Genomic DNA, 21,617 nt, shown 5'->3' on the forward strand with positions numbered 1-21,617 from the left:
GTGCCAGAAGTAACCATAGTTATTTTATATTGGTTAGAATACTAGCCAATACTATTAAATAACTGGAGATCATTCTAGCACATCTGTCACGTGGTTTCAGCAGTTTAGTCACTAAGTCATGTCTGACTCTTGTGATCCCATTAACTGTAGCCCACCAGGCTCCTCTGTCCATGGGATTTCCCAGGCAAGAATACTGGACTGGGAGAAGGAACCCATTTCCTTCTCCAGGGAGTCTTTCTGACCCAAGAACTGAACCCAGGTTTCCTGCATTGCAGGCAGATTCTTTACTGATGGAGCTATGAGGGAATCCCATGTCTGTCACAGTATAGACTATAACGGAAGCTGTTCTAGAGTTACCAATTTGGAATAGGTATTGTTTATGTGTTAAAGGATTTAAGCAATTTTGTCTTGTTTTAACAACCGTGGATAGGCCTCAAAGTTCCCTGTAATTTCCTCCCAAATTCACATAATCTTCATGCAGACAGAAGTCTGAGAGCCTATCCTGAAGAGCCAGCAGGACTTCTAAGTGGGCAGGACAGTATTCCTTCCAGTATCAGTTGAGATTCTTGACATTCAGAAACTACTCCAAGGAACAACTTCACATTGCCTATCTCCAGGATGGAATTCACAGTGGCAGCCACCGCCTTTACAACTGGTCAAGATGAACATGGCACTGACCTCAGCAAGTAATGGCCAACTGCAACAGCTGCCAAGGAAAAGCTATGGCCTTAGCCCAACTCTCTGTTCTGGCAAAGTATATATTTGAGGACTAAGAATTCTAGGATTCTATTGAGTGTTCTAGTCAATGATTTTTCTATTTTAACTACAGTTGTTACCCACATCCCTTAATCTGTTGTGTGCCTGTGTGCTTCAGTTGTGTCAGACTCTCTGTGACCCCATAGACTATAGCCCGCCAGGCTCCTCTGTCCGTGGGATTATCCAGCCTAGAATACTACAGTGGGTCGCCATGCCCTCCTCCAGAGGATCTTCCTGCCCCAGGGATTGGACCCACATCTTCATCTCCTGCATTGCAGGCAGATTCTTTCCCCACTGAACAACCCAGGAATCTGTTGTGTAATGGGACTAAAATGGTTGGAGGTGGGGCTTCCTGCTCTTAAGAGAAAAGGATTTCTCTCTGAAATCATGTTATTCTTACTTTGCTTCTGCTTTATTTTTTAATTGTGATGAAAACTATTGGTTTTCAAACTTGCAGAATGGATAGGAACATGACTTGTATATGATTGTAGTTTACTAAACCCTTATTGGGTTTTTAACAGTTACAATATTTTCCTTCTCTGGGGTTTCGAGACTTTATATTCAAACCTGGGGCAGATAATTCTATGTTGCCCATGCCCCAGCCCTTGCCTCTTGTTGCCATATCTTTGTTTTGGTGGTTTCTTCTTCCCTCCAGGCTGATATGGCCTCAGGGTAGAGTTTGCAATTATAGGACTTGCTAGAGATTCAAAGATGAATGAAATACAATCACAATTTGGGAGGAAATTAACAGTCAATTCTAAAAATTTAAGAATAAAATAATAAAGTAAAGTAAGACAGATTGAGGAAGGAGGGAAAGGGAGGGAAGAAGGGTGAGGGAGGGAGGGAAAGAAAGAAAGAAAAAAATGTTGCATGAGAAGAGAAAAGAGAGGAGACATCATTCTACTGGTAATACTAAGAAGTAATAATTGCTCTTTAATATTTATTATATACCATATTTACATGGTATATATTATATTATATTTATAAATATCTATAATATTTATTTAAGAAATAAGTTGAGATGAGTTTTAAGAAAAGAGAAAATCTTACCCTGCCAAGTACACACACTACTGCATTTCCTTCACAGCATATCTGAGCAAATTTTTAATATCCATGGACAGCTTGGCAATTTCAGAAAAAAATTAGCTTTAGGTAGCTTTTTAGTCAACAGAACCAATTCCCTGGGGGGAGAAAAGTGCATTTTTTTATTTTTTGGATTCAATTCTTTCTAAAATTAGTTCTAGTTCAATGAGTAATCAAAAGAATAGAACTACATTTGCAAATGTAGGATGAAGATAGTTGCATATTATGTTTTCTATTTCTTCAGTGATAGAATCCAGAGCCATACAAAAATCTAAGTCGCAAAATGAAAATTATTCAGTTCATAATCGTGTAAGTACGGTCATTGTCATTACTCAGATTATTGCTTAAAGAAGTTGAGTTGCTTGGACAAGTACTTTGGGAATTTATCTGACCTATTTCCAAATAAAATTCTTTTCCATAAAGACATTAATTATAAAAGGTTTGGTTCTCCCTTGCCCCTCTCTGTTGACAACTGAACAACATCCCTGAGAGTTTTTTTGTTCTGTTGTCCTTTAGTCACTAAGCTATGTCCAATTCTTTTGTGACTCCATGGACTGTAGCTTGCCAGGTCCTTCTGTCCATGGGATTTCCCAGGCAAGAATACTGGAGTGGGTTGCCATTCCTTCCTGACCCAGAGATCGAACCTCGTCTCCTACTTGGCAGGAGGATTCTTTACCAATGAACCATGAAAATTAGGCTTGCCTTATAAGAACTGAGCTTCCAGGCAATGCGATATTGTCCTAAAATGGGTAAGAAGGTAATATAAGGAAGACGCATGCATTCAGGGGTAAACAGAAACCAAATCTGGGCCAAGAAAGAGACACGTTGAGTGACATCAAATTCTCCTCCCACTCCACACTCCTCTATCCCCACCCCAAAAAACACCACTCAATTTTTCTGTTTTTTGTGACATTAGAGCCAAAATCTTTCTTATCTTCCAAGAGAAAAATACCTTTTGTCCTCCAGCCTTAACCATACAGAACAACAAAGGGTATGAATCTGAATAACAAGAATCTTTTGTACACTGGAGAAGAGCCTTAAAAATTTGAGCTGCTGGAAGATATTTAGACAGGAGACAGTGAGTGGAGACGAGGACTGCAATGTGCAGCATAGCCCAGGGTGCCCTGTTGAATAGCCAAGTAGCCCACCTGTAGAGAAAGGAACCAGGTTTGTGCTGAGAGACATTAGTGAACAAAAGATAGATGATATTTCAATGAGTTCAATTGATCCAAAGCAGCAAAGTCCACAAATCTAAGTAAGTAACTTACACAGCTGTTGCTACCTTGTGGTTGAATCTAATCCCAATTTCATATAAATGGTGATGCCTCAAAGATATTTCTCTAACATACTTTCTGATGGGTTCCAGCTGTAATTAGAAAAATGACTCATCAAAGAACTATGGTAATAACTGAAAAAGTTCACCTCATGGTTAGTAAAGAACAGAAAAAAAAAATCATGTATCTTCTCAAAATTAGAAAGTTTTAATTGTCTTATCTATGAGACCAAATGTAAAAGCATAATTTGGTGAAGGTTTTGTTTTCTTGTTGTTGTTTTTTGGGTTTGTTTGTTTTTTACAAAATAGCACTCACTTCTCCAGAGATCGCTTGTCCCTTAACTTTTAGACATTTGATGTATAAATGAGAACAAGACAGTGAACAAACAAGAATCCAGAGAGCCGATAGAATAAATTTCAATAATGTCTTACAGTTGTATTTAGGTTTTATTCAAGTTACTAACCCTGTCATCTTGAGCATGTCTTTAAATGCTTACTGCCGAGGTCCAGCCCCGGCTGATCCAGGGTATTCGACGGCCTAGGCGACTATTTATATGCTAATTAGAGATATAAGAGTAACAGAATGAGGATAGCTCAGTAAGAAAATTCAGTGGAGAAAAGAGGCTGAGTAGCTTGGTTTACGCGGGAGACCAATGAAACTTCAAGACAAGAAGTTTGCACCACTTACGTAGGCCGCAGGCGCCCTCTCGAATAGCGGAAGGTGCCCCACCCTAGACACCTTCTCGAGTGGGTCTTAGAAGCCCAGGCATAATTAGTAAGCGTGGTGGGTTCCGCGCTCCAGATGGAGACTCAGCTGGAAGTTAAAGGGAAGAATGACATGGGGAGACCAAGCGTTGGTGAGCAAGGCCCGTAGCTTTATTTTCAACAGGGGTTTTTATACCCTAAGTTACACATAGAGGATAATAGGGGATGCAAAGTCAGCAGTCTTTGATTCTTATCAAAAACCAGGGTTTCTTTCCTGCAAATTTATCGTATACAAATGGTTTAGGTGATTTACATCATCTTCTGGCCAGAAGGCCTACTAACATTTTATGACTGTTGACAAGAACTTATCAACAAAGACTTATTTTCTCTAAGAGTAATTATTTAAAGGTTTGGCGCCATCTTCCGAAGATAAAATTGCATTCCTATAGGGCGGATGTGTAATGGGTTTACAACAAAGGAAAGAATTTATTACCTTAAGGGTCTAAAGTTACTAACACCAAGGCCACTACTTATTTTTTCTACATACCAAATTTTTAATTAATACACATTCAAGGATACAATTCAAGGGATGTGAAAACTTGGCAACAAGCATTGACTCATCAATGAAATCCTTTACTAGTCTTATTCTGACAGTTTGTAACTCTCTGAGAGGCTCTAAGCTATTTGAATATCTTAAGCTTCCCATGCCTCTCCAGGCTGGGAGACTGTAAACAATCGTATGCATAGCTGTAGGAGTCCAGGTAAACTTGTCAGGCGAGTTAGAGATTCATCTGAGGGGTTTGGATTTAAACACTCCTAATTGCCCAGGAACTTTATTAATTGGAGCTGTAAGTTAACTCTTTGACAGAGAGAGCGAGATGGTGGTAGGGGACAGCCCCCAGTAAAGTCAGAGGTGAGAGCACAAAGCAACAAAGTAGGCAGACTCTGGTTTTTTGGGGGGTAGATGCTCGAGAATATCCGGGCGGACTCCTGAGGCTCGATCCCGCCTTTGCGTATGCTGAGCCTCCTTCCTCATGACCTTTGTCACGAGTGGAATGCCTCACTGGCTCCCGGCAGCTTACTATAATATATGCTCCAGTTTTGCAATATAAATTAACAGAGTCCCCCAAAATCTTCATATTCTTTAACTCAGAATTTGGACTTTTGAAACTCTATTCCTTTCTGAATAAACAAAAATATAATTATGCAAAAAGAAGAACATGTATGCCTTGCTATGGCAGCAAAATTTTGGAGACAAAATGTCTCAAAAGAATAGAGATGCCTAAGTGAATAATGGCATATTATTCTTGAAAAAGATGTACACTTTTAATGTAAAGTACATATGTTTAAGTTTCTATTCAAAACTGTGTATTCAATTTGGTCACAAGAATGTACAAAATAAAACCTGTGAATGAAAAAAAATGAAAATAAATATACTGAAATTAGTATCTCTGTGTGGTGAGAATATAAGTAACATTTAAACATTTCAGATAGCTCTATATATTGACTTAAAACATTATATTGACCATATATTAATTTTACTTTGGGTAACAATATCTTGCTATGCTATGCTAAGTCACTTCAGTCGTGTCCAACTCTGTGTGACCCCATAGACAGCAGCCCACCAGGCTCCCCTGTCCCAGGGATTCTCCAGGCAAGAACACTGGAGTGGGTTGCCATTTCCTTCTCCAATGCATGAAAGTGAAAAGTGAAAGTGAAGTCGCTCGGTCGTGTCCGACTCTTAGCGACTCCATGGACTGCAGCCAACCAGGTTCCACCGTCCATGGGATTTTCCAGGCAAGAGTACTGGACTGGGGTGCCATCATCTTCTCCGTTAACAATATCTTACAATGCTTTTTTAAAGAACAAATCCAGGTTCGATGCACGATGCTGGATGCTTGGGGCTGGTGCACTGGGACGGCCCAGAGGGAGGGTATGGGGAGGGAGGAGGGAGGAGGGTTCAGGATGGGGAGCACGGGTATACCTGTGGCGGATTCATTTTGATGTTGGGCAAAACTAATACAATATTGTAAACTTTAAAAATAAAATAAAAATTAAAAAAAAATAAAGAACAAATTAAAAAATGGATACAGAGGCATATTCAAATCACAAATCTGGCACTATGATAATATTTATACTTTATAATTAATTATAAGTATAATTATTATTTTATTTTTATTCGTTGTGTTGCACTTATTTGAAATCAAATACAAATAAGGTTATTCTCTTCTTCACAAGAGAGTCTGTGAAGGTTTAACTCATAAAGCACATTCTGTGATCACAGACATCACTTTAACACGATTGACTATGCAGTCTTCTCTGGGTAAGGACTAAGAACTCCTGGGAACAGACATTCTGGAGGCAAACAGGACTGTAACCATCACAGAGCAAGGGAGAGGAGAAAAAAACTTAACTAATTCAAAAGCACCTGCTTATGCTTAACATTATAGGGTCACATAGCTGGACCTAGAGATTATTGTACAAAGTGAAGTCAAGTCAGACAGAGAAAGATGAATATATGACATTGCTTATATGTGTAATCCGAATTAGTGGTACAAATGAATTTATTTATAAAACAGAAATAGAGTCACAGATATAGAAAACAAACTTATGGCTACCAACAGGGAAAGTAGAAGGGAGGGATACATTTATTGGGAGATTGAGACTGACATATACACACTACTAAATATAAACTGGGCTTCCTTGGTGGCTCAGAGGTTAAAGCGTCTGCCTGCAGTGCAGGGTCCTGGGTTTGATCCCTGAGTCAGGAAGATCCCCTGGAGAAGGAAATGGCAACCCACTCCAGTATTCTTGCCTGGAGAATCCCGTGGACAGAGGAGCCTGGTGGGCTACAGTCCACGGGGTCGCAAAGAATCAGGCACGACTGAGCGAGCAACTTAACTATATATAAACTAGATAACTAATAAGGCCCTAGTGTATAGCACAGGGAACTCTAGTCAGTACTGTGTAAAGACTTTTATGGGGGTAGAATCTAAAAGAGTCGGTCTATGTATATGTATAACTAATTAACTTTGCTATACAGCAGAGCTAAAAAGAGGAACTAAAAAGCCTCTTGATGAAAGTGAAAGTGGAGAGTAAAAAAGTTGGCTTAAAGCTCAACATTCAGAAAACGAAGATCATGGCATCCGGTCCCATCACTTCATGGGAAATAGATGGGGAAACAGTGGAAACAATGTCAGACTTTATTTTTTGGGGCTCCAAAATCACTGCAGATGGTGACTGCAGCCAAGAAATTAAAAGACACTTACTCCTTGGAAGGAAAGTTATGACCAACCTAGATAGCATATTCAAAAGCAGAGACATTACTTTGCCAACAAAGGTCCATCTAGTCAAGGATATGGTTTTTCCTGTGGTCAGGTATGGATGTGAGAGTTGGACTGTGAAGATGGCTGAGTGCCGAAGAATTGATGCTTTTGAACTGTGGTGTTGGAGAAGACTCTTGAGAGTCCCTTGGACTGCAAGGAGATCCAACCAGTCCATTCTGAAGGAGATCAGCCCTGGGATTTCTTTGGAAGGAATGATGCTAAAGCTGAAACTCCAGTACTTTGGCCACCTCATGCAAGGAGTTGACTCATTGGAAAAGACTCTGATGCTGGGATGGATTGGGGGCAGGAGGAGAAGGGGACGACAGAGGATGAGATGGCTGGATGGCATTACTGACTTGATGGACGTGAGTCTGAGTGAACTGCAGGAGTTGGTGATGGACAGGGAGGCCTCGTATGCTGTGATTCATGGGGTCGCAAAGAGTTGGACATGACTGAGCAATTGAATTGAACTGAACTGATACAGCAGAAAGTAACATAACATTATAAATCAACTATACGCCAATAAAATTTTTTAAAAATTATAAGGGCATATTATACATTAAGGAAAAATTTCCTCTGAAAAGGGTTAAAATTAAGAAAACTTTGTAACAAATTAGCTGAAAAAACTAAAGTCATGAAAAAGTTCATTCTTCCAAAATGCCTGGTAATAAAACATAAGTCTACACAATCACTTGTTTTTGTTGTTTTTAATAATATGAAACCAAAAGGAGGAAAAAAAAAAAAAACTGTCCTGCTTAGGAATTCAGAATTGGCTTCTGAAGGAACTGGAGTTAACTCCAGTTCCAGGGGAAGAACGGAAGAGAGGTAAGAAATATACGTGTGTGTGTGTGTGTGTGTGTGTATGTGTAGCTTTAAAGAAAACTATGATTACTGCATACTTAGTATATGCTAGAGACTCTTTAGATACATTATTTAGTTTCTAACACAAGGTAGAAAATAAGGAGCTCAATAGGAGAAACATAGTTAAAGGAATAGAGAAATAGGGGTTGAGAGGATTATGAGAGAAATTCTCACTGAAGAGATCAAAGAAAACAGCAAGAAAACGGTGGTACTACACTGATTATCAAACTACTATTTATTTCAGCGTGACCTTCAAAAAATCCATCTGGTGTGCCTTCTTAAGACAGTTGAAGGGGACGACAGAGGATGAGATGGCTGGATGGCATCATTGACTCGATGGATGTGAGTCTCAGTGAACTCCGGGAGTTGGTGATGGACAGGGAGGCCTGGCGTGCTGTGATTCATGGAGTCGCAAAGAGTCGGACACGACTGAGCGACTGATCTGATCTGATCTGATCTGATCCAGAACCTTTAATGAGCATACATTAAAAAGTACTTTTATCATGGAACTAATCACTGATTTACGTCTATTCAACGAAGGAGAAAAGGCTATCTGGTTAAAATTAAATGTGTGGCTAACAGTATTTTCCAGGGTTAGCTAAAATAGTCTTCTATCTCATGTTTTTCTTACAATGAGCTTTTGTTACAGTGTATTTACTTTCTCCTTCAAAGTTTTGTGGCATTTCAGCCAATAGAGTATAATAAGGGTAAATTTTGAGACTTGGTCATTAAAGGCCATACAACTTCTGCTTTATCCATAAGAATACACATTCTTGAGACTCTGGCCATATGTTAGCAGTCCAGCTGCCCTCAGGCTGCCACGCTGTGAGGAAGCCCAAGCCAGACAAATCAGTGACACCATTTAATTTATTATTAAATAAGGTAATATGAGAAGAAGGAGATGTTGGGGTGTTTTGCTATGCAGAAATAATAATTGAAGTATTAAATATGTATTATGAAGTGATATTTGTGCTGGATCATGCTTCTCAAATTTTGAGGACTATATGAATGGCCTGAGTATCTTGTTAAAATGATGTCTTATTCAGCAGGTCTGGAGAAGAGCTTCATTCTGAATCTTTACAAGCTGCAAGGTGGTTCACATGCTGCCAGTCCACAGTCCTCACTTAGCATAACAAGTTCCTAAATAACAGTTGACATATAAATAGTTTACCTTTGTCTGGAAGCATTGTCTTATTTTCTTCTTGGCAACATGACTGAACAGCTGTTTCATAGCAAACAGACATGGTTAAAATAGTGGGTCCATACAAGAATGGGTGCTTCCTAGAAGTTTCATAAATGTATCTATAATTTGACAAATGCAAAGTCATAATAATGGAATTATTATGGAATAATATAATTTGGAATTCAAGAACATGTTCTGACACTGTTTCTTAAGAACTTATGATTCATTTAGTTTTGTTGACCTGAAACTTCTAGAATTTCATGGTAACAGAAATGGGATACCACTACACTTAAATGTATCAAAGGTTCACAACAGACAGGTCATTGTGAGGTTAGATAGCGCCCAAGAAGTAATCCACTGTATTTTTTGGGCCAGTGAGAAAAGGAAATCACCAATTAAAAGTGTTCATTTTTATATAAGTAGTAAAAGTAGAAAGTTCAATAGTCTAAACTGATTGTAAATGGAGGATAGTACAGCTGGTAAAGGGGAACTAAATTTAGAAATTATTTGTGGGTGAAGAGGAATCTTTCAAGATCATCTGTAAGTTCTTTCTAGACTACAAAAGTTTATGCCATTGTCCTCCAAGATGTCTCACTCAATATTTGGGTTTATGACTAAATCTGAGTATTAATTTGCTTCTCAAATTCATTCTTTTCTCTTTTTTTATATTTTTTAGGTCCCATTTTGTAAAATGTAGGATCATAGTTCCCCAACAGGAATCGAACCAATGCCCACTGCATTGGGAGTTCAGAGTCTCAACCACCACATAGAGCTTGCGTGCTTGCTAAGCCACTTCAGTCATGTCTGACTCTGCATCCCTATGGACTGTAGCCCTCCAGGCTCCTCTGTCCATGGGATTCTGCAGGCAAGAACACTGGAGTGGGTTGCCATGCCCTTCTCCAGGGAATCTTCTTGACCCAGGGACAGAACCTATGTCTCTTATTTCTCCTGCATTGGAGGGTGGGTTCTTTACCTCTACCACAACCTGGAAACCCCAGACCACCAGGGAAGTCCCTCTCAAATTCATTCTTTACACTCACTATGGAGCCTGGGCACCAGGCCTGCCTTTCACTTATCATCATATCTCCTCACACTATTCCACAAAGCTTGCTCAAATTACTTACTCCCCACCCCTCCTCTCACACACAAATACCCAATGAAGGTTGACATTGCAGACAAAAACTGGCTTAAGGCTCAAACAAATCCATTTTCTCTTATAATCACAGGAAAGTTTCTTTTCAAGCCTCCCTTGCAGTTAAGTGGGAACATGTAACTGAGTTCTAATCAATGAAATATGAATAAACATGCCATATACCACTTCTAGGCTTGGCTGTTAATTACTTTGCACAGTTCTTTGTTCTCTTTCTTTTTCAAAGTAAACTTTGGAACACATGCTCCAGGTGGTATAGTTCCAAATAGAAGCAACTTTCATTTCTGAGTTACTTCATAGAGGAAAGTTGTCAGGAGCTGAGCTGAGTTGAGCTGGAGAAGGCTGAGAGGCCAAGTGCCAGAGCAGCCAATTAAGACAAAAGCCAAAATGAAAGTAAAGTCAGGCTTTATTTATTTTCAGGGATAGTATATTCAAAGGGGGCTTCCCAGGTGGCTCAGTGAGAAAGAATCTGCCTACAATGTAGGGGATGTGGGTTTGATCGCTGGGTCAGGAAGATCCCCTAGAGAGGGGAATGGCTACCCACTCCAGTATTCTTCTCTGAGAAATCCCATGGACAGAGGAGCCTGGTGAGGTTCAGCCCATGGAGTCACAAAAGAGTCATTCACAGCTTAGCGACTAAACAACAACTTAAGCGAAAGGAGAGAAAATGGTATTCTCCCCACAACCTTCACCCCAGACTCAACCTGCTTACTCTTGAAAGTTTAATCAACAGATTTGTTTCATTTCAGCAAGGTTTCTTAAGCCTAACTTGTAGGGGGGAAAAAAAAGCAGAATTTATATTATTAAGATATAATTGCCACTCAAGAAAAGGCAAAATTCTTGGCCAATAGGAAATCTCAATAAAGTCATTCGGTATCTTTGCTTTCTATTGGGTACTAAGCTAAACTAAGAAAGATCTTCACAACCCAGATAATCACAAAGGTGTGATCACTGACCTAGAGCCAGATATCCTGGAATGAGAAGTCAAGTGGGCCTTAGAAAGCATCACAATGAACAAAGCTAGTGGAGGTGATGGAATTCCAATTGAGCTATTTCAAATCCTGAAAGATGACACTGTGAAAGTGCTGTACTCAATATGCTAGCAAATTTGGAAAACTCAGCAGTGGCCACAGGACTGGAAAAGGTCAGTTTTCATTCCAATCCCAAAGAAAGACAATGCCAAAGAATGCTCAGACTACTGCACAATTACACTCATTTCACACTCTTGTTAAAGTAATGCTCAAAATTCTCCAAGCCAGGCTTCAGCAATACGTGAACTGTGAACTTCCAGATGTTCAAGCTGGTTTTAGAAAAGGCAGAGGAACCAGAGATCAAACTGCCAACATCCGCTGGATCATTGAAAAAGCAAGCGTCAAGGAAACTCTCTTGCTGTATTGACTACTTCTGCTGTATTGACTATGCCAAAGCCTTTGACTGTGTGGATCACAATAAACAGTGGAAAATTCTTCAAGAGATGGGAATACCAGACCACCTGACCTGACTCTTGAGAAACTTATATGCTGGTCAGGAAGCAACAGTTAAAACTGGACGTGGAACAACAGACTGGTTCCAAATAGGAAAAGGAGTACATCAAGGCTGTATATTGTCACCCTGCTCATTTAACTTATATGCAGAGTACATCATGAGAAACGCTGGGCTGGAAGAAGCACAAGCTGGAATCAAGATTGCCGGGAAAAACATCAATAACCTCAGACATGCAGATGACACCACCCTTATGGCAGAAAGTGAAGAGGAACTAAAAAGCCTCTTGATGAAAGTGAAAGAGGAGAGTGAAAAAGTTGGCTTAAAGCTCAACATTCAGAAAACTAAGATCATGGCACATGGTCCCATCACTTCATGGGAAATAGATGGGGAAACAGTGGAAACAATGTCAGACTTTATTTTGGGGGGCTCCAAAATCACTGCAGATGGTGACTGCAGCCATGAAATAAAAAAACACTTACTCCTTGGAAGGAAAGTTACGACCAACCTAGATAGCATACTCAAAAGCAGAGACATTACTTTGCCAACAAAGGTCCGTCTAGTCAAGGCTATGGTTTTTCCAGTGGTCATAGGGATGTGAGAGTTGGACTGTGAAGAAAGCTGAGCACCAAAGAATTGATACTTTTGAACTGTGGTATTGGAGAAGACTCTTGAGAGTCCCTTGGACTGCAAGGAGATCCAACCAATCCATTCTAAAGATCCGTCCTGGGTGTTCATTGGAAAGAGTGATGCTAAAGCTGAAACTCCAGTACTTTGGCCACCTCATGCGAAGCGTTGACTCATTGGTAAAGACTCTGATGCTGGGAGGGATTGGGGGCAGGAGGAGAAGGGGATGACAGAAGATGAGATGACTGGATGGCATCATAGATTCAATGGACATGGGTTTGGGTGAACTCTGGGAGTTGGTGATGGACAGGGAGGCCTGGCGTGCTGCGATTCATGGGGTCGCAAAGAGTCGGACACAACTGAGCAACTGATTTGAACTGAACTTAGTTCCTTTCAAGAATTTTCAGTACCAACCAATCTAATTTCAAATCTCCAAAGGCAAAGTTGAACTTTGTATGAGGAAAAATTTTTCTAATAATCAGAGCCGTTTAAAAATATAATATAAGGTCCTATTGTAAAGTAACACAGAGTTACACTTGATTGGTAGTTGGGTACTAAAGTAAGATATATAATAAAATTTTACCATGATCAAAACTGTTTTTGAAAACTCCTTAGATAATCCAAATGTACAAGAAAGTATACATGTATAATATACTATCTTTTGATAAGGCCAAAATAGCTGACTTTTCCTCCAGCTTTGATATAAGTTACTGTTTCTTTGATTGAGAATTAAACAAAATTGTTGGCTTATAATATGAACCAAGTAATCAGAAAATTATTTTCCCCTGAATATGTATAGCTGTATGCACTTAAGTTAAATTAGCATATAAAATAACTCCTCAATACTGACTTTGGAGAAGGAAATGGCAACCCACTCCAATACTCTTGCCTGGAAAATCCCATGGACAGAGGAGTCTAGAGGACTACAGTCCATGGTGTTGCAAAGAGTCAGACACGACTTATTGGCTAAACAACAACAGTAACTATTTAATTCTAAATATTCAAGAAGAGGTTAGATTCACTGCCTGAGTGTTAGTTAGGTTTTATAATCTATGAATGTTCAACCCAAACCTGATTTTATAGCTCTCACCTCGAATGGCTAGTGAATAGGTAGCCAAGCTCATATTTAGTTTCTCATTTGGTTGCCCCTCGTGTCAGGCAAGTTAGAACTTGTCCAACCCGCTGTCCCTTAGTCCTTTCACCCTAAGTTACTGGGCCATTTAAGTTCTTCTTGAAGGCTCAGTAACTCCTGGGGGATTTCTGCCTCTGGATGGTGGAATTAAAGGTGTTTACATTGTTCAGCATCAAGTCACCAGGTCTGTTCATTCATTTCTGGTGTAGAGTTTAATGTCTAAAATCTGAAATTGTGAATAATAGGATCAGCACCATGCTTCCTGCACTGTATCCAGCACTCAGATCCTTCCTTTATTCCTGGTGTCTGTCTGTCTTGACCAAATGACCAGAACTGCATTCCTTGAGAACGGAAGCTTTGTACTTCTCCTGTCATTTTTGTCTCTCTCGGTATTGGTTTCCTGCCTCTGAACCCCAGATACTTTCTTGTAAGTCTCTAAAGATAGACATCTATGCTAACTAAGACACCAAAATATGAGCACACCTACCCATGGGCTATAACGCTATCCTCTGTAGGCAAGAATTATAGAATCAGAGTTCTTGAAAACTGATCTCTGTCCAATCTACCCTTATTGTTTATTCCTAGGTTCCCAATGACAGAGTCTATGCCTGTCAGATATCCCTCCTGTTATACCTCGGTGAAACTCCCAAGTACTGGCCCCTTGCCTAAGCTGTTACCTGCGCTCTATTCCCAATACTCTGCCTATTATGCTTTGCCTACTAGATCGTCGTTTTCAACATCATTTGCTACTGGTCTGAGCAATCTAACCCTTAAGGAGGTGGGTCCTTTTCAGATCCTAGTCATTTTTAGTGTTTCATGACAGACATTTTCATGCCCTCCAGGGTTCGCTAAGGCCATTGTCATTCTGAAGGAAAAAAATAAATTGTAGCTCAAATTTTTACTTTATTTTTATATAATAAAGCATTGTGTACTCAGAGGCTTTATCTAAAAATCTCTCTTCAAAATTAGAAAATACTCTTTTTCAAAGACCTGGCAAGAAAAGGTGACTTACCTGTCTTTCACTGGCACTTGACTCTCTTTGCCCATCTCACAGATCTGCTCAGGATTTGAAATTTGGAATATTTCACTGTAACCTGCATCATCCTTTTTGTGTAATAGGAAACACTTATGTCTTGCTGTCTTATTTATATTGCAACAGTCAGAAAACACACGCTTGTCAGCCATTCTTTCATTATTGCAAATATGCTCTAGGAAGGTAGCCATCTGTAGAAGGAGATAATAACATGAGGGTAGGCACGTATGGTTCACATTCCTAACCATAGAAAAGTTCAGGAATTATAAAGAAAGGCAACTGAGTGTATAATCTTATACTCTGTATCCAGTAGTCCTTGGACACAGCTCTTTTGAGCAAAAGTCTTTTAAAAGGTTGTTAAGTCTCATGTGCTAGACATTGGCCAAATAGAATTTATCATTCTCTCCCTACTTATATAAGTGTTTCATTTTCATACAGCTGAGAGGTATTAAAATAAGCATAAGCCAAAATGGCCAGGGCCTAAAGAAATCAAGGAATTTTTAATAAGAATTATCCACCAAGAAATATGTGATGGCTTGCTTTCCTTGTTTCATGATGGCTTTTAGTTGGTTTCCATGGGGACTTATTTTAAAAATTGAGCTCTAAGGCAATGTGTATTCAGTGTCAAATATTCTAACAGAAATGTAATGATTCAGTTTTCAAATGCCTTTGGATGGCAGTAAATGTGTGGGATGCTATAAACCTCAAATGGCATTCCAGATTTAGGGGATAAAGTCAGAAAAAGGTCATCTCTTGAAGTAGAAATAAGAAGAAATCACTGTACAATAAGTGCAGAAGTATTTCTTGTAAAGTGTGTTTCTAATAAGGCTAATGATTTTTCTATGACTGCGTGCGTGCCCTGCTAAGTCACTTCAGTCGTGTCCGACTCTGCAAACCCTTGGACTGTAGCCCTCCAGGCTCCTCTGTTCATGGGCTTCTCCAGCAAGAATACTGGAGTGGGTTGCCATGCCCTCCTCCAAGGAATCTTCCCGACCCAGGGATTGAACTCATGTCTGGTGCACTGGCAGGCGGCTCTTTCACTACTAGCACTGCCTGAGAAGCCCTTTCCTATGACTACTTAGATTCTAATAAAAAATAGACAGGTTTTAGCCCAAGAAGACAGAGTGGAAAAAAACCTACAAATAAAGAAGAAAACTATTTGTATTTAAATTGTTGATATGAGAATAATTGATCAAAAATATGTAGATTATAAGACTTTTTTGATATGTTTATCAACAATTTTTCTGGGACTTCTCTGGTAGTCCGGTGGTTAAAACTTCACCTTCCAATGCATGGGGTGCAGGTTCAATTCCTGGCCAGGGAGTTAAGATCCCATATGCCTCACAGCCAAAAAACCAGAACATAAACAACAAAAGCAATATTGCAACAAATTCAATAAAGAGTTTAACAAAAAAGAATTTTTATAATCACAAAATACACACTTTATAAAAGACAATAGTAATTTTCAAGATTTTCTATTAAGCGGGAAAAAAACCTATAATAATATTCACTTTCTTCTTCTTTTTTATATTCTCTTAGACACTTTTCTAAATCAGTATTTTAATTTCCCAGGAATCTTCATATGAGATGTCAGACAATAGTACTCTAGTGACAGAGAAAGAGCAATAAACTTAGATGAATAAGCTGACATTCTAGGGTATAATTCATTCTCTCAAGCCTTTGGTTCTCAGAATGTGATCTCCTAGATATGAGCTTAATAAACTGTAGGTTCATAAACCTGCAAAGATTATATCTTGAGTGTGACTCACGTACATATTTTGCTTTAAAATCGCTTGCTTGATTATTCAATCAACCCATCCCATAGCAACATCTTTTGTTTGCAATTTAGTTTCATTTTTTCTTTTTTTAATAGAGAGAAAAAGGCAGAACATGATTCACCTACCAACTGGTGACAGGATTCTGAAGGTAATTCATGTGACTTGAGGTTCTTGCACTTTTCTGCAAGATCCAGCAACTCTTGAACTGTGATTTGTACTTCTTCATAAGTCAGTTTCTGAAGAAACTGTGCAACCATAATGTTAGTACTGAAACAGAACACTTGTGTGAATGTTGAAGCCAATCAAACCCCTTTCCTCCATCAGTCTTGTAATATCACTGCCCTACGCCCCTACAAAATAACATGAGTGTAAATTTCAATTAAAATTTTTGATAATAAAACTTACACAGCTCTTAAGTTCTTCTCTAGATAATTCTGGCTATTTGTTTGGTGCATGGCTGGGGGAAAAAATGAGATTTTTATTTGCAAAAGAGGAAATTTTCCAAGTTGAAATCCCCTTTTTACAATTCAAATCTACATTTATTCACTCATAAATTTCCAGATCTGTTTTTGTTTACATCATAAATCAGGATAAATTTTATAAAAATATATATTTTCTTATATTTGGGCTTCCCAGGTGTCTCTGGTGGTGAAGAATCTGCCTGCAATTCAGGAGATGTAAGAGACATAGTTCAATCCCTGAGTCAGGAAGATCCCCTGGAGGAGGGCATGGCAACCCACTCTGGTATTCTTGCCTGGAGAATCCCATGAGCAAAGGATTCTGGGGGCTTCAGTTCATGGGGCCACGAAGAGTTGGACATGACTGAGCAACTGAGAACATTTCTTGTATTTAAGCTGTATTCTGTGAATGATTTACTTCTAGTCCAAAACATCATGTAGTTGAAATCTGTCAAATATATATTCTCATCTGTCATTGGCCAACAAATGTTACACATATCTGTATTGACACTTCTGAGTTAACTAAACTCGACTTTTTAATTAAATAACGCTTACTAGAAGTTACTAGCACACTCACATAACACTAAGAAAATCAAATGCTGGCAGTAGGAACAACAATATAAACATTAGTACTTTGCTAGTCTTAATGTGGCAAAGACAATATCTCATACATCTAGGATTCATTCAACATCTTCATCATTCTCACTCACCATGTACATATACACATGCTCTCTATTGAAAACATGTCTTCCTTCTTATACCAATAGCTTCTAAAGAGTTTGCTATTGTTCAGTCACTAACTCTAAAGAGTTTAGTCACTATCTATGTAATAAAGAAACCATATCATTAGCAATATTAACAAGGAAAGGCTTTGGAGACAGTTATTCTGAGTTCAGCCTCTAGCTCTGATACTGAATATGGCCTTAAGAAACTAACTTAAGCACTCAGAGTTTTTGTATCTTTATCAATCAAGTGTTAATCACCTTTACTACACTAGATAATGGTTAGGATTAAATGAAAGCCTATGTGTGAAGCAATGAGCACAGTGCCTGCGACATAGTAGGTACTGAATAATGTAGCTCATGATATTAGTCTATAAACACTATTGCTCAATCTAAAATAATTTATCCAATTTTAAATGCAAGTTAAAAATATATCATTCTCTCATCTAGACTGGAAGTAAGATGTGTGTGTTTCCCCATGTGTGTTTCCTGCTTGTGTTTCCCCAATATATTAATTCTCTTTTTCTATCTTTGAAGTTTTGTCGTGACGTTTCACCTCCTGGCACAAGGATCTGTAGGTTATTAACAGAATTCCCTACCTGCGTCTAGTAAACTTCTCTGAAGAGTCTGACATTTAATGTAGCTGAAGAAAATAAGAAGAGATATGGATCTAACAGTCTTCATTATTTCAGATAAACTTAATAGAAGGTGTTCTATCATTTGAGAGAATTGAATAATCCTTTTATATTCTTTCCAAGTAATTACTATTAATAATTAAACTTCTTCTGGTGAATATTTTCCCCAGGCCACTATAACCCTGAAAAAAATTATAGAAATTCATGATAATGAAGAAATATTTCTGATAGATAGCATTCATTAATGAATACTGGATTTTAAAATGAGTCATGTCAATCTAGTTGTTTTTTCAAGATTACATCACATAGGACTTGAAATAAAGTAATCAATAGACGTTTTTGGTAAATACCTCATTTCCTAGAAATGCCTGTTGACATGTACAAAGGTCTAAAATGGCAGGAGATCAGGTAAACACATACAATGCCAGATTCAAATAAATTATGACTATCCTAATTCCAGTGCTGGACACATTTTTAGGTCCCTAGTGAGAGTGGGGAGCACAGATTTGGGAAACAAACCCATGGGAATGCAACCTAATGTACTGAGTGTTCGCTGCAAGTCTAGCACTTTATATGACTGTATTTAGGTAGCAGTATGCTTATTTCTTGAATAATAAGTGAAGACTCAGGGTCGTATAATTTGCTCATGGACTCACAGGTAGAAATTCAGGTCTTTCTGATGTCAGAGCTCACACCATCCAAGAGCCAGTAGTAAAAGTTGAGATACCAGCATCTCTTGGCTGTTTTCTGCTTTGCCTATAATCCAGTTCTTTAGGGTAGGACACTAGTGACTATGGATTAACTTAAAAGTTCAAGCTAAACTTAAAGCCCCAAAGTTGTGGAAATGGGAGACCACTGGTTACTACTTTAACCATTCCTGTCTTCAGTTTCCTCATTTATAAATGGAGGGTTTGGATCAGATAATCTTCAAGGCTGGAAGTCCATTGCTTGATTTTGCTACCCACATAATCTCATTTCTGGTTTCCTAGGCAAAAAAAAAAATATATAAGTGAGAGAGATACATTTGCCTGAAAAACATTATTATTTAGATTTGTCATTATTTAGATTTGGGACATGTTGGCTTATGGTAGAGAATATAGATGACCTGTGTGGTAGAAAACCACACAAGGGAAGACTGTCTTGCCAGGTTTCCATAGGCTTTCCAGGGTTCTCTAAACAGTCCTGATGCTCAGCATCTCTTTCTGTCTTGCACCCTTAGAGTGGCTCCCTTGAGACCATACTCTAAGCTTCCTGGGGCTACCAGAAATGGACCTATTACTCTAGCGATGACAAATGCTTTGGATGACTGCTTTCAGACTGTCACCCGTTGTAGATATTACTCTTTCTCTATGACTAAGCCTTAGAATCATTCACAGCACCACGCCACAGGACAGCCACCATTAACTGATTGGAGCTGGCACTTAAAAAAAAACGGTTCTGTGTATGCTAAACTAGTTTCTCTTTTTTAAAAAAAATTATTTTTGGACAAAATTAACTTCTCATGAGCATCCTTCTCTCACAGTAAGAGATTCTTTAAAACATAGAAGGAGTTAAATTCTTTATTAGTGACTGATAGTGGAATTTTAGATCAGAGGAAAGACAGGTTGTGGGGATTATTTAAGCAAAGGCTAAGGAATGGGTTTTGTGATAGAATTCAAAAGATGGCACAGAATTTGTTCTCTAAGAGAGGAAGATCTCCACCCTGACCTTTAAGATAAAAAAAAAAAAAATAGAAGGTGTGCAAGTGTAAGACACAATGATGATTTTTAATAAATAGTTTTACCACAAACCTAATTCTTATCCAAGTCCTAGAAATAGAGTTTGAAGGAACCTTAGAAAAACCAAGGCTGGATCCCTAGATCCTACCGAAAGCCTGGGAAGTGACTGCTCATGCATGTGCAGTCCTGGCCCTCATTATAGCACCATGAGGCTGATGACATTTACAAACATCTCTAGTACTAGAAGTTTTCCTGCATCAACTGAGTCCAGTTATGTTCCAGTCATTGGTATGAGCTCTGTCTGAGCCATACAGAGTCAGTATGACTGGCTTTTGTTCCAAATCCTCTCCTTCCAGGCAAAACAAGACTTTTGAAAAACCCAGTTCTCTCCCTCTTTTATTTCCATCACACTGATTACCTATCTTTTATCACTGTGTTCTTTGGCACATCAGTAGAGGGAGTTGTATGGCAGTTTCCTCTATGATTATGGAGTCTTGTAACGGCAGAGGTCCCTGGGTCTTTGCTTTCATGTCTGTGGCTCTTAGCACAGCACTGGACACATAGGAGAATCCACTATCAGATGCAAAATTGAATTAGGAAACTTCACTCTGTTTCACTTCTGTTTGCTAAACTTATTATTCATTATTTCAATAAAATTGTCTTCCTTGTCATCCCTGACAATAAACAAGAGTGTTTGGGAAAATGGTAGAAAGAAAAATCAGCTTCATGAATTAAACACCTACTTTCTGCTGGCCATTGTATTTGGATACTTTATATAGTAATTTATTACATCTTTCTAAAGCCTTTGTGATGGAGTGATTATTCTTCCACCCTACACCAAGAAACAGAGGTCTTAGATTGTAGGCAACCTGTGTCTGAGGCCATAGAGCAAGGTAATAGTAGTAGGAATATAACTCCCTTCTACTCCGCTCCCACCTGCAATTTCAGCTTGGATGGAATGCCGTTGCCACATGCTCCCACAGCAAGGCCCTTTTTCCATCCTGCACCTATGACATCATATGCGATTGCTTACTGTCTTCTCCCCTACCCAGTAGACATAAGAATGATGCTTAATTGTCTTATTATATTTGGTTATATTGGATTATGTTGTACAATGTCTAACACACAGTAGGATCTAATAATAAATATTTGTTGAACAAATGAGTAAGAATCCCAAATACTGTGCTCTGTGTTAAAACAAAAGAACTCAATATTTTCATGTATTATATCTTAGACGGTCATCATCCTTTATTTCAGACACTGAAACACTAAAGAGCCTTAAAAGTTTAGAGATCAGCCAGGATCATCAAGCCACGGGCCCACAACCAACCTTCACTTCCTGGCTTCCCAGTTCCTACCATTCTCTCTCTTTAGCTGTCACTGTCAATCACTTACAGTTTCAAAATAACAGCAATTTTGATGTGGAATGGAGGGAGAAAAGAGCCACTGTTGCTGATGCCTTGGCCCATTCCCCCTCTCTCTGAAGAACAGAGTTTATAGGGCACCCACGACACAGCCTTCCCTAGGAGGTAATGTACACATTGACTGAGAATATTGTTCTGGAATTAGAGGGTTCAAATTTAAGCTTTTGGTTCTGCCAATGACTAATTATGTGACATTTGAACAAATTCATTTTTTTCTCCAAGCCTCAATTTCCCTGTCTGTAAAACAGGAATAAAAAAACATTTACTTCAT

At 38.8% G+C, this 21,617-nt stretch overlaps 1 pseudogene across 1 annotated transcript in view; it reads right to left on the reverse strand.

Moving 5' to 3' along the window:
* Nucleotides 1-20,792, reverse strand: part of LOC147370485 (alpha-fetoprotein-like) — a 50,844-nt pseudogene extending 30,052 nt beyond the window's left edge. Inside the window, exons 1-7 of the transcript XR_015166140.1 lie at nucleotides 18,169-20,792; nucleotides 16,795-16,846; nucleotides 16,515-16,656; nucleotides 14,591-14,802; nucleotides 9,176-9,306; nucleotides 3,108-3,205; nucleotides 1,807-1,937 (exon numbers count right to left, since the gene is read on the reverse strand). The product of XR_015166140.1 is annotated as an alpha-fetoprotein-like (transcript). The remainder of the gene's footprint in view (nucleotides 1-1,806; nucleotides 1,938-3,107; nucleotides 3,206-9,175; nucleotides 9,307-14,590; nucleotides 14,803-16,514; nucleotides 16,657-16,794; nucleotides 16,847-18,168) is intronic.
* Nucleotides 20,793-21,617: the final 825 nt, after the last annotated feature.

Source organism: Bos grunniens, chromosome 6, assembly GCF_055505025.1.
Source record: "Bos grunniens cultivar Pamir isolate PY7600 chromosome 6, Bosgru_T2T1.0, whole genome shotgun sequence".
NCBI classification, from domain to species: Eukaryota; Metazoa; Chordata; class Mammalia; order Artiodactyla; family Bovidae; genus Bos; species Bos grunniens.